At 40.5% G+C, this 18344-nt stretch overlaps 1 pseudogene; it reads left to right on the forward strand.

Moving 5' to 3' along the window:
* Nucleotides 1–17303: 17303 nt before the first annotated feature.
* LOC105073758 (nascent polypeptide-associated complex subunit alpha pseudogene) lies at nt 17304–17984 on the forward strand (annotated as a pseudogene).
* The last annotated feature ends 360 nt before the right edge of the window (nt 17985–18344 follow it).

Here is an 18344-nt window from a genome sequence, read left to right on the forward strand (position 1 = left end):
AGCAGTGCAGACGTTACAGCAAGGACAGCATGACACAGAGGTTGTGCGTTCATGAGCACGCGAGGTCTGGAACCAGGATGCCTGGGTGACTTTGCTTTACCACCTGGGTGACCTGAGCAAGTCCCTTAACACCTCCATGTCTCAGTTCCCTTAACTGTAGGGCGGGCAGGATAATAGCAGTACTGACTCCTTGGAGTTGCTAGGAGGGCATGATAACGAGTGAGTGTACGGAACACCCTTAGAAAGCATGTGGTGCTCACTAACGGCAGCTGTGACTCTCTTGGTAACAATGCTGATCTCAGCTCTCAAGGACTGTCTTCCATCCTTTCTGGTAACATCTTTCTCATAGTGATATTTAACAGAAGATCACAATCCTTTCATGGCATTTCTACCCATACTGATACCATTAGAAGATTGACAATTTTCTGATATTCTAGTTTCTCAGCACCAGTAGTTCTCAAGCAGCAGTGATTTTGTCCCGCAGGGGACATTTGGCAATGTCTAGAGACATTTTTGGTTGTCACACTTGGAGGGGTGGGTTGTTACTGGTATCTAGTAGGGAGGGGCCTGGGATGCTGCTAAACGTCCTACAATGTACAGGAAAGCCCTCCCTGGACTAATACATGACGGACAAAGAGCTGATAATTCCAATAAATTTCTCTTCCATCCTCAGTTACATTCAACCTCATTCAAATGGTATCCCACTAGGCCAAACATCTTGACTGGCAAGATGTCATAGCCTGAACTCTTTTGATATGCACTCAAGTCATCTCAAAGGGAACAGAGGACACATTATAAAGACACAGAGCAGCATCACAGAGGTCTGATGAAAGGAAGTGAGTGCAACCAGGCTTCCCAGGACCAGCCGCTCACTGGCCAATGTATGCCTTAACAGGTCCTGGCTTATGTTCATCCTCATTCAGTTAACTATAGCTTGAAGAAAAGACTTTAAAGGGGCAAAACATGGTCATTTAGGGCCTCGGGGAAGATGGGAAGGACAAATGAAGCCAGAAACAGACACTGAGCTAAACAAAAGAGTTGTCAAACACATCTAGGAACAGAAGAATCATTTACAGATATCAGAAAGTTCCATAGGCACCACGGGATTTAAACCACAGTTGTCAAACTTTTTTTTCAATATCACCCCCGACCCTCAAAAAGCCTTCTTAGGTATTTTTTCCCTGGTTGCTCCCCCATTGTGAATTTTTTTTTATTGAAGTGTAGTCAGTTTACAATTATTTTTTATTGAATAATAGTCAGTTTACAATACCATGAAATGTTAATACCACAAATAAACTGCATATCTGTTTTTGTATGGTGGCCCTTTGGAGGGTCACAATCCATTCTGGTATCTACTTTTTTTTTTTTTTTTTTTGGCCTCCCAAGAACTGCTTTTTACCCCCTTGGTGGTAATACCTCCTCCACTGATGCAAGATTTAGACCACAGTTCCTCATATTTTTTAAGCTCGTTTTCCACCCAGCTCCTCTCTTTTTTTCCTTAACATGTCTTTTTATTCATTATCTCTCCAAACTGTGTTCCTTGCTCAACAATAATTGAAAGTGATTATGTAAAATAACACATACGAGAGCAACTTGTAAACTGTAAAGGCCATGAAAATGTTGGTTAGCGGTGGTAAAAATACTGCAGGTCACTTTGACTGCTGCCCTCCTTGCCAGCCCTAATCCTAACCATTTGGAATGGTCTGACTCATTGTCAGTTTTCATGTCTACTCCTTATCATCCTGGAAGAACAATAAGGAAGCTAGTTTATGGCTTGTTTGTTTTCTAAGTTTATGACAAGAACTGATGACAAATGGAACAAGTACATGGAATAGGCTCAGAAAGAATGACATACATTTCAGGAAAAGTCAGTTACTGCTCTACACTAAACCAATGTGGATATAAGCGGCTAACTACAAATAATTTAAACATGAATGAAAAGAAAGGCTCCTGTCCTTCTATATAGCAGTAAGGTGAGTGATTATCTGATCCATCATAAACCAAACTATGAGATCTTAGCAGATGCAACACACACAAGCACGCACACACACGCACAACACTCTAGATGCAAATAAGCTTGAAAAAGTCCACTACACCAAATTTAACTAGGTTTTCAAATGTAAAACCCTCAGAACTTCAAATATGTTAACCTACATATTAAGAAGGGATTAAGGTGTATAGCAGTTCTCCCAAACTTCTTTGACCAAGGACATTTTTTCCCTTGATATATCTTTTAATATTTGTCAGGAAAGTGTTTTGAGAAAGACCACTTGGAGAAACACTGAGTTGTGTGGATGGCCCATCTGGTTTCTCCTTGCCTTCTCCCAAGCCCAAGCAGACAGATGTTGAATGGAGAAAATCACACGAGGGCAGATTAATTCACATAGAATTATGACCACCTGCATCAGCTTATGATCACGTCAACCCTCACCTGCAACCCTTTTCCCCTCTCTGCAAGAACTTTCCCCTATCATCTTCTGATCACATACCTTTCCCTCCTTCCCAGAGAAAAGAAAAGCCATCAAATATGGACTTCTGAACTCCGTGCAAACATCCAAACCTCCCTTAGCATCCTGTCCACCTTCACATATTTTGTTACAATACAGACGTGGTTCTATCTTCTGTTTAAGACCATCAGAGCTTTGGATTCCATCCCTCTCAAATCCTTTTCAAGAACTATATGTTTTTATTACTCATTGCCTCTCTTCTGAACTCAACTTCTCTTCAGCTGAATCCCTCTCTTTGACTTTTTACCTTACTCAATTCTCTCCCTTCTTGAAAAAACTCTCCCTCACTCCCCTATCCTTATCCAACTACTAGCCTCTTTCTCTGCACCTTCACAGCCAAATTGCTCTAAAGATTCATTGCCTTATATTCACTGGCTTTATTCTCTCACCTTCTACTTCCCGCTTAACTCACTTCAATCTGGATTTTACCCCCCGTCTCTAAACAGCTCTAACCACGAAAATTAAATCGTCACTCATACCAGTGGACGTTTCCCAATTCTCATTTGATCTGAACTCTCAGCAACAACTGACTTCACTGAGCACTTCCTCCTTCTTGAAACATTGTATCCTGGGTTTCCTCCTCTTCGTCTGGCCGCTTCTCAGTTTTCTGTAGAATGATTCTCCTCTATCTAGCTGTTAAACATTGGAATTACTTAAGGTTCAGCGTAGATCCTCTTCTTTTCATAGTATGCTTTCTCTCTAGACTGTCTCGTCCATGCCCACAATTTAAAAAATCACCTAGATAGAGATGACCGACAAATGTATATCTCCAGCCCAGACTTCTCTGAGGTCTAGATCTATAAGTCCAACCATTAATTTAACATATCTTGAACATCTCAAAACACACCTCAGGCACAACATGTCCAAACACTGCATTCATGATTTTCCCTTCCTCTACCCTCGACCGTGACAAACATCTTCATTACTCCTGGGTCTCTTTCCCACCTTTTCAACCTGTTGTTGTAGGAAAAACCTGGAGTGTGCCCTTGACTTCTTCTGTCAATCAGTGGTACCTCATCAACATTTCCTAAGTTCCTGTATTTCTCCTTTCCCCACCCACCAGGCTTCTCCCCCTGCCTTGTTCATGCCACCATCACCTCTTTCCTGAACCACTGACTGGTCTTCCTGTCTCCATGCTGCCTGCATCAATCCAATATCTACACTGGATTAAAAATTCAGAAAGTCCAGTTTTCTTAATACAGTTTAGAAAGTCTTTCATGATCTGGCCCTTGCATCTCTCTCTTACAACACCCTCTTAGACTCTAATTCTCAAATCTGAAGTTCTAACAATATACCATGTACAGGTCCAGATCTTACATCATGCTGCTTCTCCCTCCTGGAACACCTTGTTCTGTCCCACATCCAAGTTCTCTGACTCATGCTTTTGATCCTCAGTTCTCAACTAAAACATATCCTCTGGAAGTTCTTCCTGTCTTGATCCTTAACCCTCTGTTGAGTGCCAATTGTATAGGCTTTCTTTCTATTTTAGCATTTATCACACTGTAATAAAACCACCCAATTTATGTGTTCTTTGAGCTCTCTGAAGGCGGAGTCTGTATTATTTGCTGTGGTATAACCAAAGCTAAGCACAGTTCCTGGTATCTAGAAAACACTCAATAAATATTTGTTTAATGAATGAAACCTTGATCTCATCTGCATTATATATAAAGGGCTCATTCTTTTTGCAATACTTCTTTTTTAAAGGCCAATCATAGAACCTTCTATTCTGAAGAACACAGTGACATGTTTAAAGAATCAGATAAGAAATAACCACCATTTAAGAGCTTCCTGTCTCAGAGAAATGAGGGAAGTTGAATCTTAAAGCCAATGGTTCTGAAGTGCTAGGTCAAGTGGGGTGGCAGGTGGGAGGGTGGTGTATCCCTCAGAGATTCAAAAATTAAGTTGGCTTGTATTTCTAATAGTGGTATGACCATGGCAAAAGAAGCTGCAAATTATGCTGGTTGTCTAAAGAGTTGCATGTGTTCACAGGATGTAGCCTATGAACTAATCGATTGCCACATAGAAGCATTTGGCAAATACATGTTTACTAATTGCCATCCAATTGGTTTCTAGACAAATCTCCAACAAATCTCCACTGGCTTGGCTTTTTATCGGCTCTCCACTCTCATAATGGCAAAGTTTTTGTTGCTTCTCCACCCTCATAATGGCTTGGAGGAACAGAGTGATCTTTGATTCTTTCTTTTCTTTCACCTTTCACATCCTATCCATCAGCAAATCCCATCAATTCAACTTCCAAAATATACCCTGAATCAGATCACTTCTCACCATCTCCACTGCTACAGTGTTCATCCAAACCAACCTCAAATCCCACCTGAACAGGTCTCTTCTTGCCCTGCCTTCATAGTTCACCTCCCATTTACTAATCAGAATGACCTATCTAAAGGATAAAGCAGATGTCAATTCACTGCCTAAAGTCCTCCAGTAAGTAGCCAGCTGACTATAAGTAGGAGAATGGATAAACAAGTTGGTCTATTCATAGCATGCAATACTATGCAGGAATAAAAAGGAATAAACTACATATATCATATATGTAACATGGATGCCTCTCAAAAGCATTAGGCTAAGTGAAAGAAGTTTTACATGAAAGAATTCATACTGTATGATTTCTTAATATACACAGTTCTAGACCAGGAAAAAACTAATATATGGTGGGGGAAAATCCTAACAGTGGTTGCCTCTGGGAGCTGGGGGGTGGGGGGAGGTGACTGACTGGGAAGGGATATAAGGGAACTTTGTTGGGAGATGAAAATGTTTCATATCCTGATGGGAGTTTGGGTTGTACAAGTGCATGAATTTGTCAAAACTCAATGACTGTACACTGAAGATTTATGTACTTCACTGCATGCAGATTTACTTCAAAAGAAAAAAGATTGAAAACCAAAATTGAATTCTAGTTAACAACACACATGCTGGAAATTTTAGAAGACTTTACTGATGTCTCCCACTTACTTAGCATTGCATCCAAAAATACACCAGAGTGAATGATAGATAAATGGATAGACATACTATACAACTATAACAAAATGTTAATGGTAGGATTTTGGAAAGGGGAATATTGATATTTAGTGTGAAATTCTTCCAACTTTGCTGTTTAGAATTTTTTGTATTAAAATGATGAGGAAATAAAACCCCTAATGTGACCACACTTCTGGAATGGTGGTGTGAGATGCTCATCTGATGCTCTCCCCACAGAAACAAACATTTAATTACTGAAAATTACTTTTTATATAAACAACTATTTAAAGTCTCTGGACATTGTCTTTAAAAATATACAGTAAATGGATAAACATTTATTCAAGAAAATTTAGTAAATCTTGATGAGAACAGTAAGAGTTTATGGCATTAGAGCTACTATCTGATACCATCTCCAGCTCTGTGTGACAGAAATTCTACTCCAAGCAGGGAGGTCAAAGGAGATAAGGCTCCCTTTCCCCTCAGCTCCTACTCTGAGAGTATGGTTTTGCCCAAGGAGGGGCAGGAGGCCAGCACATCATCTCTTTCTTAGGCAGGGGACTGGACTTCCAGTTCCCACTCAGAGGTGGAAACTTTACCTAGGCACAGAAAGCTGAGAATATTGCGTCCCAAATGCTCCCACTCCACCTCACTCATAAGTTCTATGCCAGGAGGATGTGCTGAAAAGACTAGGGGCTACCATTCATATCCAATGTCCCACTTGTGGAGCAATGCAGATGTGTCACTTCAGAAGACACAGACCACAGTCCCTGCCCCCGCCCCACTCTGATGCAGTAGCACAGACATTCTGTTGAGGAAGGGGGAGACGGAGGCCATAAGAACAGAGAGATCAGTGGCTCTCCCTCAGGGACATACTTTATTGGGAAGACAAAGTGAAGAAGTCCATGCATAAGGGTGTTGTCACAATAATGGAGATTGTGGTGGTAAAAAAGTTAAGAGGAGGCTCTTAGCTCCTTTAAAGTAGTAACAATAAATAAAATGGCAGACCAGCTAGAAGTTTAACAGGCTGTACCGGGAGAAAGAGACAGCTAGGAAGAGTCTTCCTGAGCCTCAAAGACTGTCCCCACAAAGGGGCCTGACTTTAGTTGGATCAGACTGTGGAGCAATTACACCCCAGACTTTGCCAAAAATAATAGAGCAATCAGCTAGCAGTTACTGAAGGTTAATGGCTGTGAGTGTTACAATAAAGTCAGATTACCCAAAAGCTTAGCAGGCAGACATGGGAAAGGGACAGATAAAGGAGACAGATAAAGACAGTATGCTAAAACTACAATAATCTCTGGTGGTCAGAGAAACTTTGCATGTGGTCATAGTTTCACTCTTTGAGGAGAAACATTAGACACTGAAAAAGGTAGGGAAAATAGATTTCCATAAACTAATCTAGGCAAGTCATTGAAAAAATAAGACAATAAGAAAATAAGCCCTGAGTGATAGAGGGATCAACATCCAGAATTGCTACAATATGTTATTGTACAATATGTTATTGTAGCAATGTCTAGTTTTCAACAAAAAATTATGAGACATGCAAAGAAACAGGTAAGTATGATCCATAACAAGAAGAAAAAGAAAGCAGGCACTGGAAACTGCCTTGGAGGAGGCGAAGGAGGATTAATAAAATGGCCACATTTAGACTAACAGATTGCTTATTCTTATGCTTGCTCTTAAAATGGTCAACTGACCCGACAGACTGGTTGCTATTCACAACACCAGGCCCATTATTAAAACTAAAGCTATTGAATTTATTGTATCTGCTTTATTCCAGTAATCAAAAGTAATAATCATCCTTAGTTTCTGAGTGATTCTCCAGCGATAAGGTCAGTGAACTATACTCTTACAAAGTAGGTTCAATGCCAAGAAAACCATACCTTGGGTGCTTACAAAATAAAGAGATTGAAAAAGTGACAACTGCTAGCTTCTATAGAATTGGCCTCCTGGAAGCATCACAATGCCACTCTAGTAAGTCTTAATGAGACAGGATGGGAGGGGGCAGGGCACAGCCACTCAAGGAATGAAAGCAATTTAACACCAAAATGGTGGAAGGTTCAACTCCCAGTTAGCCTTGAGGATTAAGTTGGCAGGAGGTTTGACTTCTAGTAGACCTTGAACTTCATTAAATGCTCATTGTAACAGCGTGATAAATAACATGCTCACAGGCACCACGACAATCCCAAGGCTAACCGCAAAAGGCCAAAGAATGGGCAGTGGCCCAATTCCTGGGAATCCCAGCCTCTTCCCCAGGGTAGTTGGAATGGTCCCACCTTTAGGTGTGTCAAGCTACTGAGATGATAAAAACTGGCAACACCATGCCTAGCCACCCTTTCTCGATCCCTCCTCTTTAGAGATGGCCCACACTCTGTCCATGGAGTATGTACCTGCTTTCACTTTAACCTGAGCAACCAATTCCCACACCTCTTTCCTTACCGTTCTCTTGCCTTAAACTCTATGCAGTGTATATCTCTCTAAATAAATCTACCTTTACTCAGCTGTGGCCTGGCACTTGAATTCTTTCCTGCACGAAGCCAAGGACTGGCACTTAGCAGGGCAAATACCAGGGGCTCAACCAAGACCTGGGACATGGCCCTCCTCATGACCCACATCCGTTTTGCTGCATTATTATGACTTAGAAAATGATTCTGTTGATTGCTTATTGTTTGAGCTATGTCCGTATAATCACCCATCCCCAAGGTGGTTTCACAGTTTTGAAGGCATGAGCCTGCTGTGAGTCCCCTTTGCCTAACAAAATAATAAAGCTGTCTCTTTTCTTCTAAGCTCCAAGACCCTGTCTCTTAGTTTCAATTTGGCTCGTCAGGGATGGGGGCCAATCTTTTGGCAACAGCGGTTTAGATGTTGGACTTAACAAAAATTTCAAAGCCCCTATTGTAAATATGTTCAAAGAACTAAAAGGCAACATGTTTAAGAAATTAAAGGAAGGTATGTTGACAACATCTCATCCAATAGAGAATATCAATAAGGAGACAGAAAGTGTTAAAAAAATAAACACATAAAAATAAGGCACAAAATACCAAAACTTATAGGATAGAGCTAAAACACTGCTTAGAGGGATATTTTTAGCTATAAATGCCAACTTAAACAAAAAAGACAGATAACATGATCTTATATATAGAAAATCCTAAGGAGTCCACCAAAAATACAATTAGAACTAATAAAGGAGGTTGCAGGATACAAGATAAATCAACAAACAGCAATTCTATTTCTACATACTAGCGAACAATCCAAAGATAAAATTTAAAAACAATTTCATTTAGAATAGTGAAGGAGTATAAAGCAAACTAATTGACTGACTTCCCTGATGTGAAACTGTTTGCTGATTCATTGTTTACTGTGAATAACTTTAACCCAGAGGCTTGCTCCTGGAAGGTGGTAACAAGAATATAATCTCAGAAGGATGGACAGACCCTCCGGAGTTCCTACTGAAGATTCATTGAGGCTAAGAGGAATGAAGCACCCTGTAAAATGCCCTGATTGTTATCACCTTTTCTGTTCCATTCAGTTTTCCTATAAAACCTCAAGACCCCAACCCAAAGATGGGCTCACAGTCTTTAAGATATTAGCCTGCTATGACTTTCTTTGCCGGGCAAAGCAATAAAGCTGCTCTTTTCTTTGCTTCCAAAACTGTGCTCTGAGTTTGAATTTGCTTTTCAGGTTGCAGAAGCTAATTTTTTGGTAACAAATCTTTGTGCACAACGTGGGCGTGAGGCCACCCTCTCTTCTAAGAAGGGGATTTCTGCTTGAGCCCCTTGCATCTGCCACCTCAACAGCTGACACTCCAGAGTGAGGAAACAGGAAGGGGAGACATCAAGCCCCAGCAGCTGCCGGAGTCTGTTTGCCCCTGGGACTTCTTCCTTCTGCTTTCTGGCCCCAGCCTGGACCTTTGACTGCTGAACGCATCTTTGGGAGAGAAAAGACCACTGTTAGGACCATCATGACTCCTCAACCAGGACTACAGTAAATTCCTGGTGAAGACTGGGATCCCCCAACCCTATCCAGGGGTTCCCCTGGCAGGCTGAAAACCCCCCATGTGTTGGGCTCACCTTCTTTGAAAGCGACTCACATTTGAATGGGCACCAACTGGAAAGGAGGTCATGGGCTTAGAGAACTTGGAAGTTTGCTTTGAATTTGCACATGGGTTTTGAATTCATGCCAGCATTTGTTACCTGTAACTGTTATCTGTAAAGCCTGTGTTTTTAATCTGAAACTTTGGTCTAGTGCTTCCACCTACCAGTTGAGGTTTTGAATTTGTAAGATTCCTTCAAAGGTGTGTAGAAGTGTGCACAAACTGACAAAGTGGGTGATCCCTTTCAATTCCATCAGACGGCCCCTTGGATTTGTTATTTTTTTGTGTGTGTGTATGGTCATGTGAGTTTTGTCTCTTGTGTCTTGTGTTTTGTGATTACCCCTCTGTCTTGTAAAATGGGAGATTCTTTTTCTGTTCCACCACAGAGCCCTTTTGGCTGAAGTCCATCGTTTGGAAAGATTTTAGTTGTAAGATCACTTAGAATCAGACAAGACTAGTCTTTGAATGGTTCATTGAATTATATATGCTTGCAAGAACTTAATTGGGAACTAAAAGAAAAACCCCAAAACTAAATTTTGAGCACTCAGTTAAAGCTGGCAGTCTTCTGCGCTTGCAGGTCTACTGAAAACAACAGTGGCATTTTTCTTTGTTTCTAAAATTAGATTATCAGAGAAAATATTTGTAGGGCAAACTCTATGGATCCTTTGAATTGGAGAAACATCCAAATTGCTAAAAATTTTATAGAGCTCTTGTCTTAAACTATTGCTCCCCCTCTACCTTTTGAATACTCATTCTTGTAATCTTTTGAATTGCCTTTCTACTCAGAAGGCACTATTAAATGGGAACATGTTAGGTTGTAGGCAAGCCTCTTCAGATCAAAGGCTTGAACTGAGGGCCACAGTTAGAGAAATTTTTAGATCCAGGAAGGACCCTCAAAAGTGTTTGTAAATGGATTACCAAAATGGGAGGCCACTGGTCTGACTAAATTTACCATAGCTGATATTCAGAGCCTGCTAGGAAATTCTGGGGAGGCCTTCAGCCCTGAGCTAAATGAGGGAAAGTAAAACAATCCAACACGCTTAAATAGGTGCGTCAGTCCTTTGATTTCATCAAGGACCACCCAATTCTTTGAGAGAAAAACCTTCTTGTTTCACAAATCCAGTCTTTGCAGGACCAGAAGTATGGCTCCAGAAATAATCCAAGCCCAAGGGCCACTGATCCTTTTACCACTCCCAAACCCCCTCTACTTAACAGACTTAAAAGTAAATAGGGAAAATAAAACATTTTTCTGGTCTCAAGGGAATGAAGTCATCTAGGAAGAACCTACCTTTCTAGGCCTTTGAAATGCAAATGTTCTACCTGGTCTTCTCTCAGAACCCTTATCTCTGCCATCTTTTCAAAATGCAAATTTTGAGAAAGGGGGTAAATAATTCAGAACTTGGCTTGTCAGGTACAAATAGAAATCTTAAATGTCTTCCACAGAATTTAGTAAAAGTGTTTAGTCATCTGGACAGGCAACTTTGATTTGTCCCATCTGCCAGAAACCTAATTTGAATCCAACCTCTTGTAACTGATGAGTTTTACACTGTGTATCCAATTCATGGCTAGAATTTTGGAATGAGATCTATGAGTACTTTGTGTGTTTTTGTGTCATGGATGTATGGTATTGCTAAAATTAATTTGTAAAAGAGCTCTATTTAATTGGCTTAAAGAAAATTAAATGCTTATATAAATACTCAAAAATATAAAAGAGAATACCCAGAATGAAAATCGGGTTCATGTAATTTAGAAAATATTCAGTACTGAATCGATACCTGGTATTTGAAGCTAGCTAAAGTTTATGATTTGATTAATATAGACATGTCTTTAGATTCATTAATGTTAAGCATAAAACTTTTATTGTATCTAGGTTTAACAGAAGTCCAGTAAGATCTTATATCTGTTACAAGTTTGTCGGCAAGAAAAACAACTTGGTAGGATGCAATTCTTATAAGTAAATTAAATGCAAATGAAATCAGAGCTTCTAGGTAAACTCTTTAGAAATAATATGTTTTAGGAATGTCTACTCAAACAAGATCTCTCCAGGGTGTGGAGAAAAAGGGAACCCTCCTACACTGCTGTGGGAATGTAGTTTGGTGCAGCCATTATGGAACACAGTATGGAGATTCCTCAAAAAAACTAAAAATAGACCTACCATACAATCCAGCAATGCCACTTCTGGGTATATATATCTAAAAGCAACTCTATTTTGAAAAGATGCATGCACCCCAATGTTCATAGCAGCACTATATACAATAGCTAAGACATGGAAGCAATATCCATCGACAGATGACTGGATAAAGAAATTGTGGTATATTTATACAATGGACTACTACTCAGCCATAAAGAAGAATAAAATAATGCCATTTGCAGCAACATGGATGGACCTAGAGATCATCATTCTAAGTGAAGTAAGCCAGAAAGAGAAAGAAAATTATTATATGATATCACTCATATGTGGAATCTTAAAAAAAAAAAAAAAAAAAGGACACTATGAACTCATCTACAAAATAGAAACAGACTCACAGACATAGTAAACAATCTTATGGTTACTGTGGAAAGGGGGTGGGAAGGAATAAATTTGGGAGTTTGAGATTTACAAGTGTTAGCCGCTACATATAAAAATAGATTTTTAAAAGTTTCTTTTGTATAGCACAAAGAACTATGTTCAGTATCTTCTAATAATCTTTAATAAAAAAATATGAAAACAAATATATGTATGTATATGCATGACTGGGACATTGTGCTGTACACCAAAATTGACACACTATAATTGACTATACTTCAATTTAAAAAATTTTTTAAAAATAAAGTTATTCAAGCTCAATCATAGCAACAAGTAGCAACCTCAACTTAGACAGTTCTATAGGTTTGTTAATTATAATGGTGTTGTGAAGGAAAAACTGGGCTGATCTAACAAGATAACTCACAAGTCTAGGAATGTGAAGGAGAGGCTGGGCTGGGCTAACAAGATAACTCACAAATCTAAGTATTGGAATACTGATCTGAGTTCTGCTAGACTAACTTGTGAATCTAAGTTAATTAGTGTTGGTTTGCTGTTTATGTGTTTTTGCTAGCCAGCTGGGTTTTCAAAGATACATATCTGGCTTTGGAATGTTGGTTTGCTGCCTCCCTGCCTCCACCTTTGTGATGATAATGCTGCTAAAGCTGTTCCATGCCTATTGGCCGAATACCCCAAGCTTGTACTTTACCCTATAAAACCTCATGTGCACATCTTGAAGGTGCTCAGAGCTTCAGAGCAGAAGCCCCTCTGAGCCTGCCGGTGTAATACATCTGAGTACTCCAACCCTCCGAGTGGTGCTTGTTTCTTGACTGGCCTGTCGTTTCCATAACATTTCAACTCTAGATATGGGAAGAAGCAACAAAGGGGAATATTTTCCTGGAACCATAACAGACTAGTAAGACAGGTGGTCCAGAGATTTTTGCTACTGTTAATAAGGCCTGGTCCTATAATAGCACATTGAGGGGGCCTGTCAATGAAATCCTCACATGACCTAGGAATGAGCACTCCTAGCACCACGTGATGAAATGGTCATGAAACGCCTTCCAAGCCATGGTTGAATTTATGATCATGATGACACTTGCCATTTGCCTCTACAAGGATTAAGTTGCAAGCCACTGGAGTTGCTGACCTTCAGAGTACCTTGAAAGGAGCTCAGGGTGGAGATCAGGAATGAGGCACTTCATGCTCTGGGAAAATTGGCAAAAGAGTCCTTCAAATAGTTAGATATTTTCAGGAGAAGATTTTATGAGCCCAAATTCTTGCATCTCATCATATCTAGAAAACCACTAAAATCATTAATACTGACATCTGCTTTGGCCATTAAGGAGAGAAACGCATTTGAAAATCAAAATGGAATAATTGTAGTTCAGATGTCCAAGGTAAAACTAGGTAACCATTGTAGATGTGATTTCAGACAAGTTTCTTTATTGCTGAGAACTTGAGTTTTCTGAGCTGGGTCAGATTTGGGACGCCACCAGTCATTCTCAAAGCAGTGTCTGCTGGCAATATGTAGCTGCAACCTTATGGTTTCAAGGTCTCTTCTTGTAGTTATTAAGTTTCCAGACATTGAAATTGCTTTAGACCAGATAGTAACAGAAAAGAAAGACTTATGTGTAGTGGTCAATAGCTCCTATTATATATGTGTAAATACCACATCAAAAGTTAGCATTAGACAATTGGCTACCTGGCTAAAAGTCTCTCCGAAGTGACAAGCCTTCCCCAGAGGTCATGGTGACCCAGAGAGATAAAGTGAATGATGACGGTAAGTAAAGGGAACCCAGGGTTCCTGGTGGTCTTAAAGACCCCAATAACTATAGTTTCTCAGGAGCTCCAAGTACAACTAACAGTGAGGTTTCAATTACTGAATTTTTTGGTGGACACTGGAGCCACCTACTCTGTTCTAAATTGTAAATTAACCTATTTGAGCGGGACCAACATTCCTATAGTGAAGGTAACTGGGCAATCACAGCACTGAAGTCTTTTTAATGTGAAAAGCTTTGAAGGACAACCGATGCAGCCTGTCTCTGCTGAATACTGAGGTCTCTCAGAGGAGGAAAGCAGCATGACAAAACCGAATGGACGCAGATATTTCACTTTGCCATGAAAGGGGGAACTTGAGCTGTGATTCCCACTGCCCACCTGTTGTACTTTCATACTTGTTGAATCTAGAAGTGCACCCCTACTTTCAAATGATATGAGAGCTCAAGTTCAGGACAAAGGAGATGCAGAGGCCTATATGTCAGAAGTGAACATCAAAGTCTCCAACTGGTCTTGGGGTGCTCCAGGTGATGCCCCAGTTCAGCAAGAAGCAGCTGGAGGAGAAAGACTGCTGTTCCCCTATGTCCACAGAAATGGGGAAAATGAACTAACAGTGGGGATTTGAAGGAATACAAAGCAAACTAACTAACTGACTGGTGTCCCTGAAGTGGAACTGTTTGCTGATTCATTCTTTACTGTGAATAACTTTAACCCAGAGGCTGCACTCCAGGAAGAGGCAACAGGCTGATGATCTCAAGAAGGATGCACAGACCCTCTGGAGTTTCTCCTAAAGATTCATTGAGGCTAAGAGGAATGTAGCACCCTGTAAAGCACCCTGACTACGATCACCTTTTCTGTTCCATTCAGTTTTCCTATAAAAACCTCAAGACCGCAACCCCAAGATGGGCTCACAGTCTTTAAGGCACTAACCTGCTGTGACTCCCTTTGCCGGGCAAAGCAATAAAGTGGCACTTGTTTGCCCCCAAACTCTGCCCCACCCCTGAGCTTGAATTCACTTTTCAGGATGCAGAGGCCAATTTTTCGGTAACAATAGCATCAAAAATAAAGTACCTGGTAATAAATTTAACCAAAAAAAAGTACAAAACCTGTACACTGAAAAGTATAAGACATTGTTAAAAGAAATAAAAAGATCTAAATAAATGGAAAGACACCCTATGTTCATAGGTCAGAAGACTTAACATTGTTAAAATGGCAATACTCCCCAAGCTGATCTATAGATTTAGTAAATATAATCCCTATTAAAACTCCAGCTGGCTTATCTGCAGAAATTGCCAAAGATTAAACATAAATTAACCATATGAACTAGCAATTTCACCCCTAGGTATATACCCAAGAGAAATAAAAACATTTACCCACACTTGTGCACAAAACTTGTACGTGAATGTTCATAGCAACATTATCTATAATAGCCAAGAAGTGGAAACACCCCAAATGTTCAACTGATGAATGGATAAACACAAGTAGTAAGTTTATACAGCATAATATTCTGCCATAAAAAGGAATGAAATACTGATACATGCTACAGCATGGATGAACCTTGCAAACTCGGCTGAGCGAAAAAAGCCAGCCACTAAAGACTACATATTGTATTATTCCATTTACGTGAAATGGCCAGAACAGGCATATTCATACAGACAGAACATAGATTTGCAGTTGCCAAGGGCTGGGGGTGAGAGTGGGGTTTGAAGGTGGAGTGAATATTAAGGGATACTGTTGGGCCAACTGACGTCCTTCAACGTCCAGCTACCCCCATTTCTGGGCTCTCAGCTGTGATCTCTCAGCAGATAAAGTACCTTCTTTACCGGGCTTGTTTCCCCTAACAAACCAATAGCCCTGGGTAATGCCTAATCTCACAACAGCTCATGCTGGCTAGTTTCAACCCACCCTATCAGTCATAAACCCCACTACCCTTCATGGACCCTAAACTCCTTACCTCACCTACAATCAATCAGAGACTTGTGCACAAGCTGATCAGGCATCTTGTGACCTACCTTATAAAACACCCCAACAACTAGCCCTTGGCACTCACACAGGCATCTCTTTCCTGTGTGGCCCGCTGTTGTCTATAAACCCCATTTCTATTCTCATGCTTTATCTCTGTTAAATTCTTTTACCAACCCACATGTCACCATGTCACCAATGGGCCACCACATTGTGCCCACAACAGGTATGAGATTTCTTTTGGGGGTGATGAAAATGTTCTAAAATTTATGGTGGTGACGGTTGCACAACTCTGAATATATTAAAAACCACTGAAGTGAACACTTTAAATGGGTGAACTGTCTATGAATTATATCTTAATAAAGCTGTTAACACAAACAAAACAGAAACCTCCGGGGGTTTCCAACCTACGTGGCCCTTCTCTCCTCAGCCACTCACCTGCATCCAAGTTCTCTTCTTTCTACCAATTCCCTAAACTTTGTATGTGTGGCTCCTACTTAGAACTTTCTACTCCCAAATTATCTCAAGATGACCTTCTTATTATTAGTCTCAATTCAAATGAATCCTCCCAAGAAACATTTTCCCTGTTCATCCCAACTAAAGCAGTCTCTCCCCCTTAAAATGATCTCTTCTATATTCTGTCAAAGAACAAAAAATAGTTAAAGTAATTCAGATACTCAGCTGATGAGTATCAGGTACCCCCTCAAAATTAGGTAACTCCCAGAATTGAAGCAGGATTAGAGTTTTTATAGGGCAAGGAGAAGAGACAGTGTATGTGGCTATGGGACTGCCCCAAGCTGTAAGTTTTCTTTACCTGTTACTGCAGCAAAACTGCAGTTTAAAAGGCTGGGATATGTTGGGGAATTCAGGTCTCTTTCTGGTGATTGCTGATGCAATCTTACTTTGGTAGAAGTTGAAATGGTTCTTTTGAGTTATCTTTGCCAATCTTGCTGGTTATCCAATGTTAATTAAGGTTCAAGGGAAGACAGATAGGAAGGGGGGAAAAGGAAAGGAAAGGAGAGACAGAGAAAAACAAGGAGGTAAAGACTGAAACAAGAAAAACCAAGGTCCATTTCAATTCTTTAGAACACTTCTCAGTACTTGAAATTGTCTTAGTTTTCGTTTGCATGTTTATTTTTTGTGGGTCTCCTAGCACTGTTTCTGTCTTGTTTGTCCATATGCTTAATATGTGATGGCTGACTGAGCAAATTCCACGCCAGTATGATAATCTAAGATTAAAGTATGAGCAAACTGTTTGAAATTTTCCAACCACTCCTCCCATTTCTCATGACTACAAGAAACTGCACCTAGTCTTCATCACCTGGGTGCTTATTAAAATTACAAATTCTTGGGCTACACCTGCCTAGACTGGGTCATCTGTGCATTTAACTACACATCTGCCTGCCTAGAGAAACAAATACTTTAAAAGGTAAGGGCTCCTGCAACAGGCGTGGGTCACGCTCTCACTCGCTCTCTTTCTGCCACCATCTTGGTTCTGTGTTCCCCACACAAAATGCCCGGTGAAGTCACAGAAACCCTCCCATCCCTGCTACAGAGCAGGAGTTGCCACAGCCCCAGGCTGGGACAGGGTCTGGAACAGAATGTGACAGTGACGAATCAGTACCAGAGCTCGAGGAACAGGATTCCACACAGACAACCACACAAAAAGCCCAGCGGACAGCGGCAGCTGAAATAGATGAAGAACCAGTCAGTAAAGCAAAACAGAGCAGGAGTGAAGAGAAGGCACGGAAGGCTATGTCCAAACTGGGTCTTCAACAGGTTACAGGGGTTACCAGAGTCACTGTCCGGAAATCTAAGAATATTTCTTCGTCATCACAAAACCAGATGTCTACAAGAACCCAGCTTCAGATACCTACATAGTTTTTGGGGAAGCCAAGATCGAGGATTTATCTCAGCAAGCACATCTAGCAGCTGCTGAGAAATTCAAAGTTCAAGGTGAAGCTGTCTCAAATATTCCAGAAAACACACAGACTCCAACTGTACAAGAGGAGAGTGAAGAGAATGAAGTTGATGAAACAGGCGTGGAATTTAAGACGTAGAACTGGTCATGTCACAAGCAAACATGTCGAGAGCAAAGGCAGTCCGAGCCCTGCAGAACAACAGTAATGATATTGTAAATGCTATTAAAAAATTAGCAATGTAATCTCCTGAAAACAGGACTTTTGGGGGGGGGGTTCAGAAGAGTAACTGCAGCTTGGTTTGAAATTTGTACTGTTTCTATCATTAATAAAGTTATGGCTTCTTTAAAAAAAAAAAAAGGTAAGGAAAAGTCTGTGTGACAGACTCGGCAGTGCTTCCATTGCCTCTAACTAGCCCCTAGGATTGTTGATTATATAGGAGGAACTGGAACAAACCAAGTGCAATTCTTTGCCAGACTGAGGGAAGGGGCTCAAGTTTTTAATTCAAGCTTGCTTTTCTTCTTCCCAGAAGCAGGGGGTGGAATCCTTGTGCTTAGTTACTCCTGCAGTTGCTAGAGGTTAGGAACAAAGACTGAAGAAACAAT

Source organism: Camelus bactrianus, chromosome 9 (genome assembly GCF_048773025.1).
Source record: "Camelus bactrianus isolate YW-2024 breed Bactrian camel chromosome 9, ASM4877302v1, whole genome shotgun sequence".
Classification (NCBI taxonomy): Eukaryota; Metazoa; Chordata; class Mammalia; order Artiodactyla; family Camelidae; genus Camelus; species Camelus bactrianus.